Source organism: Mycteria americana, chromosome 1 (genome assembly GCF_035582795.1).
Source record: "Mycteria americana isolate JAX WOST 10 ecotype Jacksonville Zoo and Gardens chromosome 1, USCA_MyAme_1.0, whole genome shotgun sequence".
Taxonomy (NCBI): Eukaryota; Metazoa; Chordata; class Aves; order Ciconiiformes; family Ciconiidae; genus Mycteria; species Mycteria americana.
Window position 1 is genome coordinate 47,892,093 of NC_134365.1, and position 26,783 is coordinate 47,918,875.

The 26,783-nt window shown below is 39.7% G+C and overlaps 1 protein-coding gene across 3 annotated transcripts in view; it reads right to left on the reverse strand.

Annotated features, from left to right (window-relative positions):
- MGAT4C (MGAT4 family member C) overlaps window positions 1-26,783 on the reverse strand; it is a 161,819-nt gene that overhangs the window by 28,588 nt on the left and 106,448 nt on the right. For all 3 annotated transcript variants that reach the window (XM_075491640.1, XM_075491638.1, XM_075491639.1), the window contains exon 3: window positions 16,164-16,294. The gene's annotated coding sequence lies outside the window, so the exon portion shown is untranslated. The remainder of the gene's footprint in view (window positions 1-16,163; window positions 16,295-26,783) is intronic.

Consider the following 26,783-nt stretch of genomic DNA (forward strand, 5'->3'; position numbering starts at 1 on the left):
GGTAAGAGGTGGTGGTCTGAGCCATGATGTCTGTAGAGTTTCAGAGGAAGCACCACTAATGCATGGCTGAAAGCTTACTTAGAAGAAAGCTGTGGCAGAATATGCTTTTTAATTGGAGCTCTAGAGGCCATGTACACAACTTCATCAAATGCAGATACAATCTCCTTGGAAAAGAAAGTATTCACAGTATTGTTGATGATCAATATTTTTGTACTGTAAATCTTTAGCAACCAAATTTTATGACTGGCTGCTGCGCGTGTGGATGAGGGAAGTGGGACTAACCACATCTGCAAATGCAGCCAAGCAAGCATGCTGTGACTCACTGATTTGTATATTAGAAATATGAGACTCAGGCATGTAATTGTAGTAAATTAGAGGAAAATGTCTGAATTGCCTGCAACTGGAAAATCAGGCAGATATTGGGCTTATTCCATTCTAAGTCTACAGTTGTTAATTTTATATAAATCCTTAATGTAGAGAATAAGCAAGGTAGGAAAAGCCACAAAATTCTGGCTTTGTTAGTTGTCACTGTTTGATGGAAGTAGATAAGATAGTGAGAGGGGCTTATATTATATACTGGAACCTTCTCAGAAATCTTTGCTGGCAACAGTTTTGCATGTTTGTGGTTGGGGTATTTTTAAATTTTACCATGGAATTTTGGAGACAGAGACTTAAAGAAGAGCTGTGAGATGACAACAAAAATGGTGTGATTGTTTCCTGCTCTTCATGATGACTTCCAGAGCATGAAACCAAAAGCCAGAACACAGCTATAGTTATATGCGTATATCCATATACGCAGTTATAGTTATATGCAGCTATAGTCCCATCAGCTCTCAGTATGACATAGTATCTAATTGTTGCTCAGCATGTGTGTAGCTTTTTTAAAATTTGGGTTTGGGAGCAGACGTAGAAGAGTTTCCACTATTTTTATATCACTGAATGTTTGATCTCTAATGACCATTCAGATTCTCATATAAAATCACTGTTTTCTGTGTCACTTTTTGATACATCTGGACTGCAGTTAGATATCAGCCTGGGCTTTCAGTGTCCTTTTTGCCTCTGGTTGTACAAATCCTGTAACACCAATACAATATAACCTTGTAACATCAATAGGTGAAATGACATCTTTCTGGGATTCCCTTTAACTATGTTAATACATTATTTCAAAGTGCTACTTGAAAAGTTAGACAGTTTGTTGCCTAAAGGCAGTATATTCCAGAAAGTTTATGTGCAGTAAACAGCCTAGTTCTTTTTCATTAACATATCTACAGAAACAAAGATTATTAGAAATAAATTACAGGTTATACATTATCTGCATTTTGGTGTTGTTTTTTTTCCATGAATATTTCACGTTCTGTAGCTCAGTAGTACATAGTGCTTTTCTATTGCTTGTTGTTTCTGTTAAACTACATGAAAATGCAGTTTGTGTTTCTATACTGGCTCACAGTGTGCAATGACTTGCAAAGAAGTGCAAAAATGTAGATTATTTGAATAGTTAGATCCTTCCATTTTGTTTTGATCCAATGCCTATTTCCACACTCAATTTTTTTCATGGTGGGAAAGAGTCCAAGTACAGAACATGTATCAACAGGCACAATAGTGAGACTCATTGCTAAAATATGATTGAATTCAAGATGGTAAGTTATTCTTTAAATGCTGCTGTGCATTTTTATTGGCTAGTTAAGCAGTAAAATGAATGTGTCATTGGTTATGGATATAAATATATCTCAGCATGTTTTAACTAGTATGGCAGGAAGAAAAATACTGCTTCTTAAAATCTGTGATTTTCACATAGGAAAAAAACATATGAACCCAGATTGTCTAATTGTGACTATTTTAAGGAAATTTCAGCAGTAGTGCTATGCAAACCAAAGGAAAAATGATTCAAAGACAATGCTCATAGGATGAATAGAATGCATACTTGTATGCATGTACAATTATGTCTAATAAATTAAACATATCCTACTCAAGATGGTCATACCTAAGATTATAGAGTTGTATATAACTGTGGAGGGATCATGCACCATATAGAGCTGTATAAGATATTAGAGGGATCATATAGTACTTAAAAGGACTAGATATTAGAAATCTATTTCAATTTTTTCTATCCAAAAAACCTGTATGGAAGAATACCTTCCATATCCATTAAACATAGCACATATTCAACAAATTAGTATTTAAAAAGTATTTAAAAAGTTACTTTTTACCTAATAAGACCTTTCCTGGAAACTAATGGTTAACTAACATAAAGCTTAGCCTGAAAAATGAGATTTTAAGAACTGGAGTACAATGAAGGAGAAGAAACTACTAGCAATGATGTTCCAAATGTATTGTCTAAGCAAATGTAAGGAAACAATAAAAATGTCTTTTGCTGAATCTGCTCACAATCAAAAAGCCAAGCTACTGGACATGAAAGTGCTTCTGAGAGACTGAAACAAATAGTAATCTTTAACTATATATGGTTTGGGGACTGTATTTAACTCATGCTAATCGACTAGTTTGAGAGCCAGTACCTGTAGTAAGACTAATAGCAAGGCAGGGGTAATACTGACTTATGTCCTCCAGGATGGATGGACAAGTAGTTACCACAGGTAGAGTGTATTAACTAGCAAGAGGTAGGTAGTATATCATAAATTTAGTATCACCATTAAGACCATGACTTTTGGTGACTAATAAAATGATAAATTTAAGTTCCCAAGCTCACATTTTGAGGGTATTTTGAAAGAATTAGTGTAGTGATATTCCTTATGCTAATTTAAAAAAGCACCCCTTACTGCGACCTTCAGCCAGTGTTTACACTGGAGCAGTACAGCCATCTAGGCTAGCACCCACCTGCTTCATAACCTGCTGGGATGAAACTGCAAGACCTGCCCATACCAGAGTATCCAAGGTGTTTCTGAACACCTACAACTAGATTTATTAGAACAGAAGTTGAAGCCGGTTACATTTTTAGACAAGAAGCTCAAAGCAAGACAGAACAGAAATAAAAGACTTTGGAAACAAACACTCCCAGACTCTCTGTGTCTGTGAAATCTCTCAGATTAGCAACATTTAGTAGTTTCCTGCTTGTAACAGACTTTGCACAATCACTTTGGTTCCCCAGGAAAAAATCTCCCTAATCATCTCCAAGACCAGTCTATGCATCTGCTCCCCCTCAGTGCTGTGGGGTCCCTGTTATCTGTGTCTGCCTCTCCCTCCACCACCTCAGCTTTCTTGTAGGCCCTTCTCCCACATCAGGATGCTCAGCTGATGTGGGAGAAAGATCAGAAAAAGATCAAAGTTATCCTCCTTCCAAAAGCATGTTTACTCTTGGTGGGCAGCTAGGAAGGACAACCAGAAGACCTCCTTCGTCCTTGTTCAGACCCAGCATTTGAACAGAGTGTTCATTAACATGCAAACTATCAACAAACAGGTAAACCTGATTCTGCATGGCCGCAAACCTGCCATTTGATTTCAGTTAGGGAGTTATGAAACAGGATATGTTAACTAGTAGAAATAGAATAGAATAAAATAAAAAGTTGAATAGTGGTTTAGTAATGAATGACAATTACAGGCAGTCTGCATCAATTTAACATTAGTTAAGCTAAGAAGTTAGATTATCACGTCATACTGAATCTACAAAATAGAAAAGAGTATAGTTTTGCAGAAGCAAACCTTAAAAAGAAACAACTTGATTGCCAAGTCATCTGTAAATGTATTTTTTTAAGCTTTTTGAATTAAGACCACACCATACAATATTATCTTATTACATTCTGTAGAGTGATATATTCCATATTATTAGGATAATAAAGAGATTTTATCATAGAGATTACATTCCTCTGACCCTGAATGTCTACTCAGGCAGATGTTCCCACCTGCAGATGTCCAAGATCTTTTTGAAGCTTAATCAGTTCACCTAAGTAAATTTCTTTACAATATTTATTCCTCATTAGTGGTTTTTTTAAATGTTCTTTACTTTTTAACTTTTCTGTTCATTTTTTTTTATATTATTCTGTACCAGCGTAATCATTTGAATGCATTATATATCATTGTTGCACACAAATTTGCCATCATCTTTATTGCATTACTCTTTATTTGCTCATTGTATGGCATAATTAAATTCATAGATAAAATTATTGCCTCTATTGACATAAAAGCTTAAACTCTTTACATCAGTTCCTTTGATTCTCATGATTTCATAGTTAATGTTTGGAGATCAGTGCATCACATCAGTAAGTAAATATTCAGGGGTGTTATTTGCAAGCTTCTTTTGAACAGACAGCACTACAGCCCCTTTGCTCGTCCATTAGCAGTGATACTCTCGTTACATTTGAATACAATCATAATGTTAATTTGTAAAAGATATTTTCCTGATGTAGAAAAGCAGTCAGACTTATAGATATATGCTATATGGCAGGGGGGTTGGAACTAGATGATCTTTAAGGTCCCTTCCAACCCAAACCATTCTATGATTCTATAATTCTATGACAATACTTTTCCAGATAGCTCATTATACTAAAGCTATGTTAGCTACTGTTGCTATTTTTTAAAATTTTAGGAACAAATGCCATTCACTCTGAAATATTCCACCAAAAGCTGTATGGTTAAAATTCATATTCCTGAAGCATTTGTTGACAAGATATTTTAATTAGGGCAGCAAAAAGCTATCCAGCTATATTTGGATATAACACTAGTTTAATTCACACTTCTCTGCTAAATAAACCCACAACAGCAGCCTGTGAAATTAAAATACAGGACACCTTTGTTTCTACTTAGTATCAGCTTGTATTTCAACATTTTACACTGCTGAATATAAATATCCAAAGGAAAGGTGTAAACTAATCTGGAAGGAAGGGGCTGATTCATGACAGAACAGTTTCAATTTTAAGCAGGTGTAGAACCAACAAATGAATTGCTTCCTAACTATTGCTGTGAAAATAATTTGCAATGAATAATTTATCTATCACATTTAGCCTATTTTTAGGGTTTTTTTTTGTTAGGAGAAAAAACATTAATAAATTATGAATTTGGCTATTTTAAGGTATTTGTAATGATTTTTATTTCCAGTCTTTGACTTGATTAAAATTGTTCCCTAGGAATACTTACCATTTTTATCATGTTTGTTATAATTTCTCAAAGATGTCATAAAATGTTTCTTTGTGCAGTTGATAGGTATCTAAACATTTCTTGCTGGAGTTCGAATTCTAAAAATTCATATCTTTCATAGTGCTGGATCTGTTAAATTTAGTCAAAAGAATATTCATATAAAACAACAGGAAAAAGTGTAAGTCTGACTGAAGTAGATATATATAAAAAGTGGATTTGTATGAACATTTACAGTAATCTTCATACAGTGCTTATCAATCCTGAAGACACTGTAAAAGATACAAAATAGAATTTGGAAATAGGAATGGGAAAAATAGGTTTGGGAAAAAATTTCTTCAGTATTGCAAGATAAGGCATTTTTTCTTGTTTGAATCTTCCTGTACTGTGTTTTTCAGCATTACAATTTCAACCTTTCATTGCTGAAAGTAAATTCAATATTTCTTTTGTAATTCTAAAAGTGCAACCAAATTGATAACTTTTTTGTTCCCAAAAGAGAAGCTGGAGGGTTGACTTTGATTTCAGCTGCTTCTTATTGACACCAAACTAAAACCATATTTTCTCTTGCTGAGAAGTAAACTGGGAGGCAGGTGTCCCACTGTGACTCATAAAGTTTGTTATGATATCCATGTTAAAGCTGATCACTGGTTTTTAATAAAAATTTCTAAATAGCCGAAGCAATTTCTTTAAATGGAAAAAATATGCATTGAAAATTGCATATTGGTAAATTCCTCAATATTGCAACCCTCAGAAGTAAGTCAATGTTGTTTCCCAATGTCTTTAGAAGTTCATTTGTAGGCTTTTCTAAGTGTATGTATGAGTGTAAGAAAAAAATATGCGAACACACATGCACAAGATAATGATTAATTAATTCAGCAGACATATTGATAAAACATCAGGTCAACTAGCAGACCATTTAAGCTGACTGTTTAGCATTTAGTCTCTGCCATGTAGTTGAGTTGAAATACAGTACTACATTTGCTTAAGTGGATACAAGAGAGAAAAACCTGTCTATGCTGTTCTTTGCTCCAGAAAACTACATTTATCAAATGGTTGCCACTTTTTTATTACTTTATAAAATAGACAATTATTCCTGAGGTTTTTCACCCCACGTCTCTATTCTGCATGCTTAGAAAACTTCATAAAATCATCAATACTTTCATATTTGCATATATTGACTTGTAAGCCTCCTACTTGTACTCTGCTTTGTTTATAAATGGCTCCATATTTTTATAGAATACAATGACAAAAATTTCTATCTAAGAAATGCAGATTAAGAAGTGGGAACATTGTGGCAAATGAGGAGAAAATCTGCAGGTGATATGTGAGCTCAGTTTTCAGTGTGATGAAGTTCTATTGTACATATAACAACAATTATGTCCCTCTTGACAAAAAGTGTTCTACATTTCTAAAATGAATAACCTTTGAGGTTGAATGAAAAGCAGAACATCTTTATGAGTGTACATAATTTTAGCCAAGAAAACTGGGTCATGTGAGTTATTTTTCTATCATACTAAAAGTGATATTTTAATTCAGAATTATTAGAATTAAAATAAGCTTTACCCTGCTCTGTCTGTCGTCTTACAGTGCAGCTCAACATTTTGATAGCTGTAAATTGGGGACTTTATCTTATTATTTCAAAGGCAAGATCTAGAGCACAAAGCAGAAGATAAAAATAAAGGAAAGAAAAACATAAAATAGTTTGAAGGTGGAGAGGAGCAGAAAATGTACTTTGATTAATTGAAAGGTTAATTACTGAAAGACTTCCTCCATGCAGCACACTGGTAATTAGAAAGTCTGAGCGATGTGTGATTTTATTTAAGACTATGCAAAAAGCCAACATGACATAGGAAACTGTTTGATTCTTCTTGTGTTTGTGAAACATATAACTTGGTATTTCATTTTATTCTGGAATGAAAGCAAGCTCCTTCTCCTTTTTCTTTTTTTTTTTAATAGACAAAAAACAAGGTGAAAGAATGAGAGATTGGTAGAGATGAGAGCAATTAGACACCATGGGCTAGTGTTCTTATCCACCACTGCCACCTTAGCTCTGATCTGTGAAGCACAGTGGGCACAGGACAGAACTGTGCTGTGCAGTAGGATTTCTGGTCACCTCAAGAGGAATCTTATGGTGTCTTTTACAAAGTATCAAGTCTCCTTGAAACTTACATTTCTTTTCCAACATGTTGAGAAAAGTCTTGTCTCATAAGAATGGGAAGTAGAATGTTAAAAATGTTCCATAAGAATGGGATTTCCAGTAAAGCACCAGGCTGTCCTGCTTATGTCCCACCAGAAACTCCTCACTCCTTCTGACTCTTGAAAACACTCTCAGTGAACCAGCATCAGCACACGCGGGAAGCTACTGACAAAAAGAAAAATTGTGTGCAGAGCCCAGAAACTGCATCGACTTTGGAACCTCCTGGGTATACCTCAGGGACTGGAGGACTGTCAAATTGCTGATTTCCAAGGAGCTATAGAAATGGACAGAAAGGAGACAATATTGGATAATGAATTTGAGGGAGTCTGGGACTGGAAGATCATGAGATTCAAGTCCACATTGTCAGTGGAAGTATAAATTTAACAAGGAGTTTCGGTGGTAAATGTTTTTTATAGGATAATCAAAAAGACAGACTGGAGTTACCAATGTAGTATCATGTCTGGACAAGGCATAAAAACAAGAATTAACTCCTGTGTCACTACCTCCCACACTTTGAGCCATTATCACAGAGTCGTATAGGTTGGAAAAGACCTTTAAGATCATCAAGTCCAACTGTAAACATAACACTACCAAGACCACCACTATACCATGTCCCTAAGCACCTCATCCAAACGTCTTTTAAATACTTCCAGGGATGGCGAACCAACCACTTCCCTGGGCAGCCTGTTCCAATGCTTGATAACCCTTTCAGTGAAGAAAAATTTCCTAACATCCAGTCTAAACCTCCCCTGGTGCAACTTGAAGCCATTTCCTCTCATCCTATCACTTGTTACCTGGGAGAAGAGACCGACCCCCACCCCTCTACAACCTCCTTTCAGGTAGTTGTAGAGAGCAATAAGGTCTCCCCTCAGCCTCCTTTTCTCCAGGCTAAACAACCCCAGTTCCCTCAGCCGCTCCTCATCAGACTTCTGCTCTAGACCCTTCACCAGCTTTGTTGCCCTTCTCTGGACATGCTCCAGTACCTCAATGTCTCTCTTGTAGTGGGGAGCCCAAAACTGAACACAGTATTTGAGGTGCGGCCTCACCAGTGCCGAGTACAGGGGCACGATCACTTCCCTAGTCTTGCTGGCCACGCTGTTTTTGATACAAGCCAGGATGCCATTGGCTTTCTTGGCCACCTGGGTACACCGATGGCTCATATTCAGCCAGCTGTCAACCAGCACCCCCAGGTCCTTCTCTGCCAGGCAGCTTTCCAGCCACTCTTCCCCAAGCCTGTAGCATTGCATGGGGTTGCTGTGTCCCAAGTGCAGGACCTTGCACTTGGCCTTGTTGAACCCCATACAATTGACCTCGGCCCATCGATCCAGCCTGTCCAGGTCCCTCTGTAGAACCTTCCTACCTTCAAGCAGATCAACACTCCTGCACAACTTGGTGTCATCTGCAAACTTACTGAGGGTGCATTCGATCCCTTTGTCCAGATCATTGTTACAGATATAAAACAAGACTGGCCCCAACACAGAGCCCTGTGGCAGTACCCTGAAGCTGGCTGAATTATGGCAGTACCCTGAAGCTGGCTGACAGTAACATCAACAGAAACAGCAATGCCTTCAACCATTAAGAAAGAATTCATCCTCTGGTTTTAGTCACCTAAGCATTAGTCATGTAATCTAAGCTACTTACATAGGTACACATAAAGTAATTAAACCCATGCTAAGATAACTATTTAAGAAAGGTGCTCTGAATAGCAAACCATCTCTCTTCATTTATTCCACTTTTGCAAGACTAAAGTTAGGTAAGGTGACTCCTGTCTTTAGAGATTCAATGACAAGGAGAACCATTTTCTCCAAATTTTATTTTAAGCAAGTTGATAAAATCCCATCACAGTAGTAAACAAAAGAACATGGAAATAACAAATGTATGGCAAGCAGCATTATTCAACTAGGAGGAAAAAATGCAAAATCTTCCTAGTTCTATACGATTAATTTATCAAGGATGTAAAAATCCACATTGTCACAGACTACTAATAGAGACAGCTTATTGTCCTTCATGGGCTTTTAGCATACCTGTTCATAGAATCATAGAATCATAGAATTGTTTCAGTTGGAAAAGACCTTTAAGATCAAGTCCAGCCGTTAACCTAGCACTGCCAAGTCCACCACTAAACCATGTCCCTAAGCACCACATCTACACATCTTTTAAATACCTCCAGGGATGGTGACTCAACCACTTCCCTGAGCAGCCTGTTCCAATGCTTGACAACCTTTTTGGTGAAGAAATTATACCTAACATCCAATCTAAATGCAACTTGAGGCCATTTCTTCTTGTCCTATCACTTGTTACTCATAAGACTTGTGCTCTAGACCCTTCACCAGCTTCGTTGCCCTTCTTTGGACACGCTCCAGCACCTCAATATCTTTCCTGTAGTGAGGGGCCCAAAACTGAACACAGTATTTGAGGTGCGGCCTTACCAGTATATGGGGACAATCACTTCCCTAGCCCTGCTGGCCACACTATTTCTGATACAAGCCAGGATGCCATTGGCCTTCTTGGCCTCCTGGATGCACTGCTGGCTCATATTCAGATGGCTGTTGACCAACACCTCCAGGTCCTTTTCCGCTGGGCAGCTTTCCAGCCACTCTTCCCCAAGCCTGTTGCATTGCATGGGGTTGTTGTGACCCAAGTGCAGGACCCGGCACTAAGCCTTGTTAAATGTCATACAATTGGCTTTGGCCCATCGATCCAGCCTGTCCAGGTCCCTCTGTAGAGCCTTCCTACCCTCAAGCAGATCAACACTGCCACCCAACTTGGTGTCATCTGCAAACTTGCTGAGAGTGCACTCGATCCCCTTGTCCAGATCATTGATAAAGATATTAAACAGAACTAGCCCCAATACTGAGCAGCTAGTTTCTCCAGGAGAATGCTATGGGAAATAGTGTCAAAAGCTTTACTGAAGTCTAGGTAGACAACATCCACCGCCTTTCCCTCATCCACTAAGCGGGTCACCTTGTCATAGAAGGAGATCAGGTTGGTCAAGGAGGACCTGCCTCTCATAAACCCATGCTGACTGGGCCCAATCACCTGGTTATCCTCTACACGCCATGTGATGGCACTGAAGACGATCTGCTCCATAATCTTCCCTGGTGCCGAGGTCAGACTGGCAGGCTTGTAGTTCCCCAGATCCTCCTTTTGGCCCTTCTTGTAGATGGGAGTCACATTTGCCAACCTCCAGTCAACTGGGACCTCCCTGGTTAGCCAGGACTGCTGATAAAGGATTCAAAGTGTCTTGGTGAGCACTTCCACCAGCTCCCTCAGTACCCTTGGCTAGATCCTGCTGCGTAGACTTGTGTGTGTCTAAGTGGTGTAGCAGATTGCTAACCATTTCCCCTTGGATTATGAGGGCTTCATTCTGCTCCTCATCTCTGTCTTGCAGCTCAGGGGGCTGGGTACCCAGAGAACAACTGGTCTTACTGTTAAAGACTGAGGCAAAGAAGGCATTAAGTACCTCACCCTTTTCCTCATCCTTTGTCACTATGTTTCCCCCTGCATCCAATAAAGGATGGGGATTCTCCTTAGCCCTCCTTTTTTTGCTAATGCATTCATAGAAACATTTTTTATTGTCTTTTACAGCAGTAGCCAGATTAAGTTCTAGGTGGGCTTTGGTCCTTCTAATTTGTTCCCTGCTAATTTCCTCACAACATCTTTGTAGTCTTCCTGAGTTGCCCGCCCCTTCTTCCAAAGGTCATAAACTCTCCTTTTTTTCCTGAGTTCCAGCCAAAGGTCTCTGTTCAGCCAGGCCAGTTGTCTTTGCTGCCGGCTCATCTTTCGGCACATGGGGATGGCCTGCTCCTGTGCCTTTAAGATTTCCTTCTTGAAGAATGTCCAGCTTTCCTGGACTCCTTTGCCTTCAGGACTGTCTCCCAAGGGACTCTGTCAACCAATCTCCTAAACAGGCCAAAGTCTGCCCTCTGGAAGTCCATGGTGGCAGTTCTGCTGACCCCCCTCCTTACTTTTCCAAGAATCAAAAACTCTATCATTTTGTGATCTCTATGTCCAAGATGGCCTCCAATCGTCACATTACCCACAAGTCTTTCTCTGTTCACAACCAAGAGGTCCAGTGGGGCACCTTCCCTAGTTGGCTCACTCACCAGCTGTGGCAGGAAGTTATCTGCCACACACTCCAGGAACCTCCTAGACTGTTTCCTTGCTACTGTATTGCATTTCCAGCAGACGTCTGGTAAGTTGAAGTTCCCCATGAGAACAAGGGCTAACAATAGTGAGACTTCTCCCAGCTGCTTATAGAATATTTCATCCACCTCTTCATCCTGGTTGGGTGGTCTATAACAGACTCCCACTATGATATCTGCCTTGTTGGCCTTCCCCTTGATTCTTACCCATAAACAGTCAACCCTATTGTCACCATCATTAAGCTCCAGACAATCAAAACACCCCCTAACATACAGGGCTACCCCACCGCCTCTCCTTCCTTGACTATCCCTTCCGGAGAGTTTATAGCCATCCATCGCCACACTCCAGTTGTGCGAGTCATGCCACCATGTTTCCGTGATGGCAACTATGTCAGAGTTTTCCTGGTGTACAATGGCTTCCAGCTCCTCCTGCTTGTTGCCCATGCTGCGTGCATTGGTGTAGATGCACTTCAGTTGGGCTATTGATCCTGTCACCTTTTTGGGGGAAGAAGCCCTAATTCCCACGTGACCATTCTCAGGTGCTTCCGTGGTTTCTAAACACATCAATAACCCTTTCGTCTTTGCTGCCACATGGATCTCCATCCCCTATCTCCACTGAGACGCAGACCAAAGGACCTCGCTAGCACACCGTCCCTCAAACATTGGCATCCCGCCCTCAGGCTTATCTCTAGTAAGCCTGGTTTTATCCCTTTTCCCTTTCAAATCTAGTTTAAAGCTCTTTCAGTGAGCCCTGCTAACTCCTGTGCGAAGATCCTTTTCCCCCTTTGAGACAGGTGTACCCCGTCTGTCACCAGCAGGCCTGGTGTCATGTGAACTGATCCATGATCAAAAACCCCCAAATTCTGCTGTTGACACCAGGCTCGGAGCCAGGTGTTGATCTGCTCGCTCTTCCTGTTTCTTCCCTCATCGTTCCCTGCCACTGGAAGGATAGAGGAGAACACTACTTGTGCTCCTGATCCCTTAGCCAGTTGTCCCAAGGCCCTGAAGTCTCTCTTGGTTACGGTTGGACTCGATGATCTTAAAGGTCTTTTCCAACCTATACGATTCTGTGATTCTGTGATTCTATGATTGATTGCCTTTGGACTTCTAGTTGAAACTTCTTCGCTGCCTACTTGAAAAACCAATAATGGATAATAACCTGAGGGCTGTACCAGGGTTGGAAGTTTTCTTTTCACATCTTTTACCCAGGCCCCAGGGAGGCAGCAGACTTCCCTAAGAAGTGGGTCTGGTCTGCATATTCGGCCTTCTGTTCCCTTCAGAAGGGAGTCTCCTATGACGATGACGCATCTTTTTTCTTTATGGAAGCAGTTCTGATGCAGGGCATAGGCCGACTTAACGCTGGCAGCACCTCCAAGCTAGATGAACCATCGTCCTCATTCTTGTTCGGTTCCACTTGCAGAGCCTCGTACCTATTATGCAAGGGCACCTGGGAAGGTGGGGTAGCCACAGAGGAGACGCGCCTGCTGCACCAGGCAGGAACTTGTCACCATTGCTCCCTATCTCTTAAGTCACTGTGTTCAGCCAGGTGGAGAGAGGATAGGCAATCCTCCATATCATGTGTCCTGCCTGCCTGTTGGGCCTGTCTCAGGGAAGGTAAGGTGCGATTCCTGTAGTCTATCTCGCACTCCCTGATACTCCTCAACCGACTCAGCTCCTCCCGGAGCTCTGTCACTAGGCGGACCTGGGCACACCTCCCACAGTTGTGCTTACTACTGCCATCCGATACTGGCCTAAGAGCAGGGCACACCCTGCAGCCTGACACCTGGCTGGCAGCCTGTTCCCACTGGAGCTCTGTCTGGGAAGCTGGGTCAGTCATGGTGGGTGCAGAGCTTAGAGAGGCCGTAGCTTTCTGCCAGGTGGATACCATTGCGCCCTTCCTGCGCACCTTTCCGCGTGAACTGCCATGCAAACTGCCGGGCCATGCCCTTGCTGATGCACCACACCCTGTTTGCCCGCCACGTTTGCAGCGCTCCTGGTCGCTAGTGCTCCCTAAGGGCTTCTTTTATACGTGGATGGGGGCGCTTGGCTGCCATTGCTCCTGGCCCTGCCCAGGTCCTGTCAGCCGCTGTCAGGTGAGCTGCGGGCTCCTGGCAGCTCTCTCGGCTCCCCTGGTTCAGGAAACCACCCTGTGCACCACGTTGGAGCACTCTGCTGCAGATAGTGCTGGCACCGGAGCTGTTCTTATGTAATTTATTCTTGATTGCAGAGACAGGATACCCATTCCTATGCATGTTGCTGTCTGGATAATTCATTAAAATCTACCCTGCACAGGTTAACATTAATTTGAAAACAATGGCTGCCTCTTCAACCCAAGAGTTGCTTCTATTTAATTAACCCATGTTAACAGAAGCTAACTAACTAAGACATAAATCAAGAAGCGTGAGGTAGTGCAACAAGGAAGATAAAAGAAAATATCCCTCCACCAAAGAAAGGGTTCACTCAGTCCTCCAGCTTTTGGGACAGAAGTTTTGATACAATTTAGTTTGACATAAGCAAGCCCCAACCACATGGGATAAAAAAAGTATTGGAAAGGAAGAGGGTATGACCACTTCCCATTCCCCTTCAATCCCCAAATAACAGGGACTAGTCAAAAACTAGAAGTCTCTTAACAGCTTCTCCTGCAGCAGACATTGTAACCACCACGGCAACTAGCTGGTTAAGTATCTTTTCCCTGTCCTGGCCCAAGATTACAAATGCAGCTATCATTTTCTTTCTCCATTCTTCTGTTCATTCTTCTAGCTCCATGTAAGGAACAGCATTCTGCAGAGTAGTGTGATAGCAGGAGAAATAAAAGGAAATGGCATACTGGCAAGCAGCTCTGCTTTTGAACAACAAAACCGTGCTGCAAAATTTATAAAGCTGTTAAATAAACTTGGAACATTAAATAAAAAATCCAGACCCTTTATCTGGTCTGAAAAAACACATATATTTTAATCTGAACAGACATAATATTTTTTACAGTATATCATTTCTGATGGAGATCACACAAAAGAAATAGTTTATACTGAGAAAGCTCTGCCAACAAGATAAACCTATAGTCACAGACACATCTAACTCCCCAAGCTTTCATCATTAATATTTTATGGCCCTCACTGATCTGCCCAATCTTGAAGAAAAATGTATCTTTCATTTAAGCAGGCAGGGCACAGTAATAGAATTTATCTGTTTCAAAAAGGAGGTAAAATGCAAACTACAATAGACATGTCACAGCAAAGCATTGAGTTTGCACACTGTTACCTGAAACACTGATCCCTGCATGGACTGTTTTATTTGAACAGCAGAAATAGCTTTAGCATACACAAGTATGACGGCATTCCCATTAAGAGAAAAATATGATGAATGTTATTTGTAGGAGTTTTTTTAATCTCTACCTAAACACTTCATTTTTTACTGTCATTCCATAAGTAACGTCCATTTCCTTTGCTGCAGATTCCTGTAGGATGTGGCTATTATTTCAAGTTTAACCTATCAACATTTTTGATTTATCAGCATTAGAAAGAATATAAAAAGGAAATGATTCTTTTCCTACATTCACTGATGATTCTCAATAATGCATCAAGGAACATTTACTAGGATAAAGACACTTGAGGAGACCATACAATTTAAATAGTTTTGTTAGTGAGTCTGCTTGCATTACTGATATGTGAAAATATAAGAACAGAAGCACTGTGCTGTGTTCTGTAGTAACTCTATCAGTTATGCTGAGGTATAGTGGAATAACACATTTGCCTATGGCAAAGAGGAAACAATGAACTTATATAGAAAAAAATACAGGTATACCAGTTATAAATCCGTTAACACATGCCAGTTATATAAGGCTGACCATGAACCACCCATTACCAAGGCTGACCATTACCATTACTTTGATGGTAATACAATATAATATAATATAGGAGATTTAGAGATAATATAGGAGATATCATAATAATTCAGCTGGTCTCTAAATATAGGAGATATCATAATAATTCAGCTGGTCTCTAAATCTCCTATATTATAGGAGATAATCCCTAGATCTTGTTCCTTGTTTGTCCTGCCTAGGCTGTGCTGTTTGATTCCAGTCACAAGGACACAACTGTGTAATTTGCAGACAGCCCATAGTCTGCACCAACAAGCAATGGTGCAACTCCTTATCAGACCAAAATAAGCCATGAAATAGAGAGACTGAGGTTTGTGATATACCTCTCTATCACCTACATATGAGGATTGATCAGCTTTCTCATCATCCCTTTTTAGTACAAGTATATTGGTGTGATACAGACCAGTTCCTGGAAATCAAGAAGTCTAAAGGCTGTAATTCTGCAGGATGCTTATCCTAATATACAACCCTTGTGATGAGAGATGACTCTTTTTGCCTTTTCTGTTTTACTGAGCCACAGCATTATCACAGTATGATAGAAGTGCTGGTTGGAAGGGATGTCTATGGAGTTCGTGTAAGTCAGTTCCCACTCAGAATGGGGCTATGCTCAACACTAGAAAAAGCCAGCTGTGGCTTTGTCCAGCCAAGGCTTGAAAATCTCCAAGCACATTCCACAACCTTTCTGGGTAGCCCATTCCAGTACTGCACTGCCCTTCTAGTTGATTTTCTTCCCAAGTGTCTAATCTGAAACTCTCAGGCTGTAATCTCTGACATTAGCAGAGAGCAAAAACTACCATTATGTAACCTAACATTAAATATGAAAATTAAATATGAAAAATAGAAAATTAATAAAACCACTTACAACATTTCATTTGTGCCACCAGATGGAGGAACTGAAAACTTCAGTGCAAAGTCATCTCACAACAGCTCATACGAAAGACATGAAAACTCTCCTAGCAGAATGCCTTACCATTTGAAGGTCGAAGCCAGAAACTGAAAGACAAGAAATGAAAATACAGTTTTCAAATCTCATTAACTTCATTAGGAGTGACTGTGGTAATTACTAACAGTTTAGTCCCATGGGAAAGATACTCTATTATCTGTAATACAATTAAAATGCAAATAATATTCAGCCATCTATATTTTAGAATCTAATAACGAATACTCAGTATTACCGGTGTTCAAGTAAGACCACATCCTCATATTACATCTTCAAAAGTAATGGAAAAGTCACATCCGGGAAGAAACAGGAAGTGGGAAGCAGAGATAGAAGGAAGGTAAATCACAGTCTGAAGTGTGCTAGCTCTTTCTAATGACTAGAGTAAAATCTTAGGAAAAGTAAGCTTCTAAAGTAGATGCCTCATTTAAATGAATAAAGTCAGCTGAAAATCTGACTGTGAACCTCCAACAAATCAGTAATGTTTTCATCAAAACTAAGTCAGATGGCACTAATTCTGAAAACATTATTAAATAACTATATAAAGGGGAGAGTGCTACAGTAAGTGGCACATTATGAATATGAGAGCATATTTCATATTGTCCTAGAAGCTGTTCTACCAACTGTAGAGAAAAATGCTGTAATAAGGAGGAGAAGTGCAAAGTGGAGAATAACGTGGAGGGGAGGGGAGGGGAGGGGAGGGGAGGGGAGGGGAGGGGAGGGGAGGGGAGGGGAAGGGAGGGGAAGGGAGGGGAGGGGAGGGGAGGGGAGAGGAGAGGAGAGGAGAGGAGAGGAGAGGAGAGGAGAGGAGAGGAGAGGAGAGGAGAGGAGAGGAGAGGAGAGGAGAGGAGAGGAGAGGAGAGGAGAGGAGAGGAGAGGAGAGGAGAGGAGAGGAGAGGAGAGGAGAGGAGAGGAGAGGAGAGGAGAGGAGAGGAGAGGAGAGGAGAAGAGAAAAAAAAAAATCCAAGCATAATTTGGAAATGCAGAACCTTGGTCTAAATTAGATGCATCCTCAGGCTTTTGGCAATGAAAGCTATGAGAATCATCTCAGAGCTAAGCATTTTAGGGAGTTAAAGATTCTTACAGTGTCATCTAGTAACAGCCTCATCCCCAGCAGTTTATCATGAGGCTATGCATGTGCATATGAGAAAAAAAAAAAAAAAAGCTGCAAAAAAAAAAAAGCTGCAGCAGTCTAACTCTAGTCACTGTAAAATAATTAAAATAAGTAACTTAAGGCTGATGTCTAACATTTATATATTGCATTGCTTCCACAATATGACAATAATACCCACCTAGGATAATAACAAATCTAGCTCCTGGCACGTGTCTCAGAAATAAGTTACTTCTTACTGACAACTTTTTGCTTGTAATAGAGGAAAAAGAAGAACACAAGTCAAGCTGACCAAAGAGTGAATTGCCCAAAATTATTCTGTCTCACTTTATTTTGGAGAAAGCTGAGAGAAAGATCCTTGGTTTGTGCAAATTGCCACAGGTCTACTGAAATAACTTTTTTTCTGCCATCTCAGGAATTGTTCTTTGGTTTAAATATTTTTTTTCTTTTTTCCCCAGTTTGCTTTTTCATATCAATTAACAAAGAAAAGGAAGGTAAACAATGAGTGCTGTTTCTTAATTTCTTACTAGTTACAGTTAAAAAGTTGGTCTTGATTGTTTCTTTGATGTGTATAAGCTATTGAAAAAAGTGACTCAGAATCGTACCTGGAAATTATTCTTAAATGATTTTTTGAAATGGCTTAGATTTTCATATTTTGTCTATCCATAAAATATTGTCCCAGATTTCTTTGTACTAAGGGCAGTATCTTATGATGGACAGATTCTGGTGTTCTAGAACTGTACTGGAGGGGAGATCACGTCAATGTACTTTATAATCTTTATAATAATCACCAAAGAGATTTTTCTTTTTCTAGTAGTCTTCACGGATTATAGGCAAGCCTTTCCCTGTGCCACATTCTTCCAATGCTTATTCATTAATACCTTGAAACCTAGCAAGAGCCTTTCACATGGTACACGTCTCCTTTAGTCATCTGCCAGAAATGAATGCTGGCAGCTGCTCCGAAGCCCATTGATTGAACCTATACCATTTCTAGAGCAAAGCTCTGCTAGATGTGGGGGAAACTGTGCCAAGCTAGCCTGTCTTTGTACTATGCAGTCACTGCTCTTGTTGCCCAATGTGAACCTCCAGGGTTTCCTAAGGATTTAAGGAGGGAATGCAGAGGATGGAAAGGGCTATTTGTACATAGACTCATCTCCTTCAGCAAAGGGAGTTTCTAAACTGTAAATAGGGGGACACCCTCCAGAGACAACAAGGATAACTGTTATAAATATGCATACAACCATTCCTGAAGGTGTTAAATTTAATTTGCCTAGTGAAATCTATGAATCTAAGCCCAGGAAAATACGATAAATAAATAAATAAATAAAATACTGTATCTATAAAAGATGTATTTCTTTAAATTTGACAGCTGATATCAGCTTTGATTTTTTTCCACAGCAATAGAGATGTTTTTATGTCTGCAATATGGGTTATAGCATTCAAAGACTTACCTGAATGATTTAATGAACTAATTTAACATGAACTCTAATTTTTATGGACTTCAAAACCTGTCCATAACATAATTTTAACTAATATTCTTTTCTTGTCTGTGAATAGATAAATGCTTGCTAATGCAAACATGTGAAAGATGTACCATTAGAATTTAAGGAGACATTAAAAGCTAAACTTGGAGTTTTTAATAACCTTAGCTGGATCTTCCATTTTTACCCAAAGACCATTTTTATTACCTGTGGGCATTGCCTCTTTTGGCCTGTTGAATTTTATTCTTTGGTATTCTGAAGTTCTACAGAGCCACTGTCTGTTTTTATATTACAGAAGAAGGGCAGCTTTCCTCCTAAATGGTCAGTATCTGCCAAAGGCCATTTGATCTTTTTAATAATCTCTATTACTCATTTGGAAAGATGAATTTCTAATAATTGTTACGGCATACTGTGTTCAAATGGTAAAGAAGGTTTTCATATATGTGTTCAAATCAAGCGACTCCTTTTTTTCTCAATTTCAGCAGAAATGTAAACAAGCCGATATATCTATAATTCAGAAGAATGTAGCTAGGTTTCTGGAATAAAATGCTCTTTCTCATTTACTGGTACAGGAGAAGTGATTGCTCCCTACCGATTGACAAAGTTATTCCAGTGCTAATCTTGTGTAAATGTCAGAAGTGGCAATAAGGTGATCTCCTGGGAAGTGGGAAGTGGGTGTGGGGGGTGCTGGAAAGCCGAAAACCCTGCAAACCCAAATCCACAGTCTGAACGCCCAAACATTTCCAAAGGACAAACTTTTCATAAGCTTAATAAAAATTTCAAATATTTTTTGGTTCAAATTCAATGGTTAGAGCTAGGTGAACAGCTATAGTGTTCTGCAGTGCCACAAAGCTACTCAAGTAAGTGACTCACACTGTGACAGATTGTGCTGGGAAAGGTCTACATGGCCAGTGAAGCCACGTAGAAATAGGTTGGTCCGATAAAAGAGTTTTTTCTTCTCACCCCCCTCATGAATATAATGCTTTCCCCAAATTTGAAACTGTTTTAAAATAGAACTGTATCAAGTAGAAATCTCCAAATACTAGACAGTTGCAATTAGCATCTATTAAATACCAAATGAGATGTATTATAACATCTTTTCATACATACTGTAAAAAGGGCAAAAGAACAACAGAACCTTAGTCCACAGAAATGGAAGGCTACACATATCTAATGGATTAATATGACATCTAACATTTTTTCAGTCTCCCAAACATCTGTACATACAGAAAAGAATGGCAGACAGAAGGAAGAGAGAAAGGAGAAGGAAATTTAAAGTTTTGTAGTGGTGAATGACAGGAACTTTTTTGGTTTTGTTTTGTTTTGTTTTTTTTTTTTAATTCCACTAACACTGTGACCACTAACAATGCTCCACTATGGCTGGGCGTAGAACAGAAACAAAAATATGAGTTGATAAGTACTGATTCACTATTATATAGTAAACACCATTAAAAGTACCAGTCTTTGTTACCTTAATCGCACAAATGCTATATAGTTACCAAAGTTCTCTTCTGTTATAACTGGAGTGGAAAAGCATTATTAATCTCAGTCAGAAACCAGCTTCGCTACCATGTAAAAAAAAAAAAAAATAATATCCAAAAATGTAGTGTCTAAAATAATTGAGTTTACCTATTTTCTTTAACTGGTAGATATTTACTATTTACATTCTTCCTAACTCTACACTATCCATGTGCATCACTTTGCAGCAAAATAATAAAATTAAGTAAAGATGCATTAAACAGAGCAACATTTTTAGCCAACTGAGATGTTTTAGAATTTCATGAGAGCTTCTGACTGGATCTTTCAGAGAACTGAACATTCTTTGTCAATTTATGGTAAGTAAAATGTAAAAAATATTGCCTTTGACTGCTAGCTTACCACTAAAGGAAATAGAGGCAAATTTGTATCAAGCATGGAAGAAACATATACTATGCATACTATGATGTTTATTTTAAATATTTAATGACAGAGTAGACTAGTTGTGTATTCTACCCTTACATCGTGGTATACTTTTCCTATTCAATAGTATTGCAGCATAGTCAGATATGCTGGCAATTAATCTTAAAAATAATTCTACCTGAAAGAAAAAAGTACAGAATAATTCAGATACATATCAGTACTTATGATATTTAGATACCTGAAGACAGATTAATTTGATGTTAATGAACAGCTGAAATTATTTTTCACTAAACTGTGACTGTAAAGGTTTTGTAATATTTTCAGTTTGGTTCTTAAAGAAAAGTTCTCAGTCAGATCAATGAAAGTGATAATATCTAACATATTTACATTGACAAAATGTCACTGAAAAGCCCTTTACTGAATAATAGCACTTAAAGGTCAGCTTCCTTTGTTTATACGTTACTTTTATGTTTTATTTATTTATAGTCCTTATATAAATAAAAGTTAAAATAATTTTGTCAGATAAAGACAAGCAAATAAAAATGAGAAGTACCATTGATAGAATAAGATCAGTATCATGTATGTTAGAATTTTAGACATACTGAAGTGCTTAAATGGTGACATTATATGAATGATTTAATTTTGTGCTTTACTTAGTGGTATATTTATGGCATGATTATGATATACGGTTGAAATAGACCAAAACCCTTTCAGTAATAGTGCATAAAGACTTTTGAACTGAACTTCTAGAAATTGAAAGTGCTCTTTCAATTTAATGACTTTAGAAGATCGTTAGAAGTCTATAACCATGTGAGGACATACTAAGCATGAAGTATATCTCATATAAAAGACTAATGACTTCCTTTTTAATATTTCATTAGTGTCTAGAACATGTGTTGAAAGCTTACAGGTTGTAGTTTTTGTTGAAAGAGAGCCAAAAAAAAAGCTTATAAGAGTTTTAAAGCAATCTTGGTTTTCAGAGACTCATAAAAGAGTTCCTTATAATCTTTAGCCCTATTTGCCTAAAATTCCTTCACTTATAAACATTAGGTCCTTTGAGAACTGATTTTTATGAGAAAATGACCAACACATCATTTTTACATTATCACTCCAGAAGGGAAGTAAGGCAGCTTGGTAAGAAATATATTCTTTGTGTTCTCTTACACTACTTTCAGTTAAACTCTTGAACTCTGAATGCATTCAAAACAGTAATTTTTTGTTGCCTGAACCAGCTGGTCATTTAATGAATCACTTGACAAAGTTATTCTGCAAAATGTGAACTTGTTACTGGCTGCTGATGAGCTACCTTTTAAAGCTTCAAATAAAAGCATCTATAGAGAGGTTCGGAGAATTTTCTGAATCTATATTTATAGGCAATTCACTTCACCTCTAAAGACATCTATTCTCCCCACTCCACAGTCCCCAAATAGATGCCAAACAATCTAGCTCAAAGGCATCTGCCATTGGATCTCTTATATGCTTCTTCGAGACATTTGCACCAAATTCTTTCCTCCCATATCCTGACATGCATCCTTGTACCATGCTCCCTTCCTCATAACTGTGATTATTAGCTTCTCCAGAAAGACTTTGGAAAACTGATCTTTGCTCATTATTTAGATCCCCATCGAATATCAGACCCTTTGAATAGTACTGCCACTCTCTCAGTGAGTTTTCCCTCTCAGGGACTTTGTATAAGAGAGAAGACAGAGAGGTATCTCTGTCCCCAGCAAGGGACCCCCGGAAGCACACTGTGCTCTGCAGAACTCCACTTTGCCGAGAGGACTGACTCAGTGGAAGGCTTTGCATCAGGCATATCACACACTGCCAGCTGTGCTCTATGGGAGTAGAGCACAGTCCCATGTTAGATAGTGAATTGTTCACTCGCATTCTCACCCTGCAAAAGTGTGCTCTTAGCACAGCAAAGGTGGGAGAGCTCTGCAGACAAAGCACAGTGTATGCAGTGCAACATGGAAGAAGGAGAAAAGCAGGGGAGATGAGGAGCTGGCAAACAGCACAGATACTGAACGACCTGCTGGAAGATGAACAACATGCGTCCACACAGGGCAGTCACCCTTTCTCAGTTTTGCAGTCTATACAGGCACAGGTCAGGGCCATGGCTGAGAGCCCTTCCAGAAGCCTCTTTCACCTCCAGCTTCAGAAACACCAGGGAGGCTCTGCATTGCTTGTACAGAGGACAATTGTGGTTCTTTGCACGCACATGCAAAGAAACATTTCTTGTATCAGAAATAGTGTGGCCAGCAGGACTAGGGAAGGGATCGTCCCTTGGTACTCAGCACTGGTGAGGCCGCACCTCGAATACTGTGTTCAGTTTTGGGCCCCTCACTACAAGAAAGACATTGAGGTCCTGGAGCATGTCCAGAGAAGGGCAACAAAGCTGGTGAAGGGTCTAGAGCACAAGTCTCCTGAAGAGCGGCTGAGGGAGCTGGGGTTGTTTAGTCTGGAGAAAAGGAAACTGAGGGGAGACCTTACCGCTCTCTACAACTACCTGCAAGGAGGTTGTAGCCAGGTGGGTGTCAGTCTCTTCTCCCAAGTAACAAGTGACAGGACTTGAAGAAGAACAAGAAGAAATGGCCTCAAGTTGCACCAGGGGAGGTTTAGATTAGATATTAGGAAAAATTTCTTCACTGAAGGGGTTGTCCAGCATTGGAACAGGCTGCCCAGGGAAGTGGTTGAGTCACCATCCCCAGAGGTATTTAAAAGATGTGTAGACGTGGCACTTGGGGACATGGTTTACTGGTGGACTTGGCAATGTTAGGTTTACGGTTGGACTTTATCTTAAGGGTCTTTTCCAACCTAAATGATTCTATGATTCTATGATTCTATGTTCCTTGAGCATTTTGTCAGTCTTGATGCTTACACCACTGACAGTCTCCTTCTCTGGGAAAGGTACCAGGCAGCTCTGTCTCTGCTGTCTTTCTCCCTTCCAAAAGATATGTTAATGAAAAAAATATACCTACAGCCAAGACTTGTCTTGGTAGCTCTACATTAACACACACACATTCACGCACACAAACACATACTATCAGGGCATGCAGCACAAATTCCACATTTCCCTGATAAGAAGCTCAGCAGCCCTCTTCTGCTCTTTTCTTGCCTTCAGAGCCCTGCACACCCAACACCTCACACTACCCTACACCAGCACATAGCATGAGGAAAGCACACTGGGAAGTCTACCTTCAAGCATTCTAGCAAAATTAAAATGTTCATCATCTTCTCTAGCCTTCTTTATCTCAGCCCAGGAAAGCAGGTTTATGTGTCTCTGTCCAGTCTAAACCTCTTGAAGTGGAGAACCCTGGCACTCCAGGCATCATCCTGAGTCACCTCTACTCCTTTGTGCACCCAGAAGCTGCCAGAGGACACACAGTTCTCTCAGCAGCAGGTCCACTGATGTATAGTCCTCTAGTGGTCCTGGCACCTGAACAAGAAAAACACAGTCCAGTTGTTTGTATTTCTCTCTCATGTTTACAAAGATGCAAACAATAACTAGGTATCAGTTATCTCCCATGCTACAGATGCTACAGATACTAAATCTCCACGTTAGGCAGCTTGGACCTTCCTTCCCCCTGGATAGTGTCCTCTCTGGAGGTTGGTGGATGGACAGCACAATCCGGAATTATGGTAGCTGCGACCTCAGAGCTGAAACTAAACCTTATACTTGTGTCCAATGGAGACACTTTCTAAACACTGTCTCTGCCAAGCAGTGCCACTGCCAAAGCTCTCTGGATCCTTGCTCATGAAGGCACTGCACTCTGTAACTCCATGTCAGAACCCAGGGAGCAGAATACTCTGGAGCATGGGACAGACTATTTCCCTGATCCTCATGCCTTTAGGCATATCATTCACCACAATGAGCAGAACAAATCTGTACTTAACATGCTCCAAAACACATAATTTGGAATGATGGGGCACCATTCAGGATCTCCAGGATACCTCTGTCTTTCTGGAACAATACCTGAACACCAGACAAGATAAGAGCTGCTGGGATGTGAACAGGTAACCATCAGCCAGCTCTTGCTGTGCACAGCTATGGACCTGAAGGTTAGGCTGTGAGCTACAGGCAGTGAAACAGGCATGGGGTAGGCAGGTCCTCTGCCCAGGGCACAGGAGCAAACACAGCCCCTGAGCTCCTTCGGCCTCTGGGTAACTGGCACCCAATCCTCACTACAACCAACATAAGAAAGCCTCTGTTGTTGTCCCAGGCAGGACACTGGTAGTGAAGTCTTCACCTCTGAGACTCCTGTCACCACCTTAGAGGATACCATTACTGAAGTCAGTGCTTCAGAGGTCAACACAGAGGCTCTCACCCCTACCCTGGAGGACGCTGCCACTGCTGTCTCAACATCAAGAAATGCAGGACCACAATCAGAGCTGAAAAGGACTCTAAGCCTGCAGGCTCATTATAAAAGCTGTCACTAAACAAAAAACCAGAGCCAGCTGCTGCTCCAGGAATGTCTTCAGATAACTCCTTCTGACATCACTAATACATAAGTGTATCATGAATCTCATTGAGGTCAGCAAGACTCCTGAATAAGGGCTATTATCATGAGCAAGAGTTGGCAAGAGTTGCTCCATGTTTCATACTCTGATTCATTCTGCAGTTCACAGGCTATTTGTGCTTCATGACGGAGTAAGAAAAAATAATTATTGTGGTATCCAGGAAGAAGTATATCAATATAAAACTTTTTTGAAGCATTTCAATTTTCTGAATACATATTTAGCAAAGGAATCAACAGTTTAATTAAGCTAAAACTGCCTCTAGTGACTTAGCATTTTTTAACTTGGAATAATCAGAACTATTATTTTTTATAAGATCAGTAAGAGGGACTGTCAAATATACTAACAATGTAAGTGTAAGATCTATGTTAATAAACAAAGATTTTCTGTTTATTTCTTTCAGTCTTAAGCCATTCCTGCTGGTTTTGATGGTGTTTGCCTTAGATTAACTGTTGGATTAGTGGAAGGAAGATGAGAAAATGGAAATAAATTTTATCTCAGTTGTTTAAATGGTAAGCATTTGTATCGTTTAAGACTGGCAAATGCAGGCCATGCAGAACATGAGGGCTTGAGTGGTGGAAAACCAGGAAGCTAAAGGGACACTGAAAGATAGCCAAATAAACATGAATTCTCAATACCTGGCTATGTTATGTGAGTGAACAAAATAATTTGATAAATACAAGTGTGTTGAGGGACGCATCCAGTGAAAAGTGAAGTAGAATTACAGACAATGTAGTATCACTAATGGAAAGACTAATGTCTTTCAGGTAGAGGTAACTCGAGAAGACTATTAAAAGTTGAAAGCGTTTCAAAAGGCAGTGCAAGAGCAATTTGGAGTATGCAAAATATACTTGATATTAAAATTCTTAGTTTGCTTTGGTTGCATGGCCATGCATATGTTTATATCTATCAAGGTTCTGAATGAGGAAGCAGTGAAGGAAAAACAGCTAATGTGGTTCATAAATGTTTGATCCATTAGAATAAAATTTGACACCCCCACCCCATTTTTTAAGAGCATGAAATTAACCATTTACAGGGTTATAACATTTATACCATCATTCTTAGACTTTAAAATCAGTGGCTTTGTTTATAAAGTTCTTGTGGCATATTTGTTTATTTAGGAAATCAGACTGTTTAGCAAGTGTTTAGCATGGAAATTCCTAAATGAGGAATCTGGTGATATGCCAGATACAATTAGCTTTCCTACTTTGATTACCTTTATTTACTTTCTTACTTTGAGAAATAGATAGGGCTGAAGTAGTTTCTCACAATTTGGGAACATCCCTGGTCCTGACGGTCAGTAATTTGCCCAACTTATGTAGACAACAGGCAAGGAAGCCACAGTGCAACCCACTGCCATATTGCCTTTCTTGTCCAGATGTGGAGAGCTGTTAGAGTGTGACATGCATGTATTTCTGGCCTGCAAATATGCATTTTCCATCCTTGAAAAGTAGGTCTCAGAGGGACAGAGAGATGGTATCCCTGTGTGTCAACATCCACCTGGATCCTACACCTAGAACTCAGTTCCACAGTACAGAC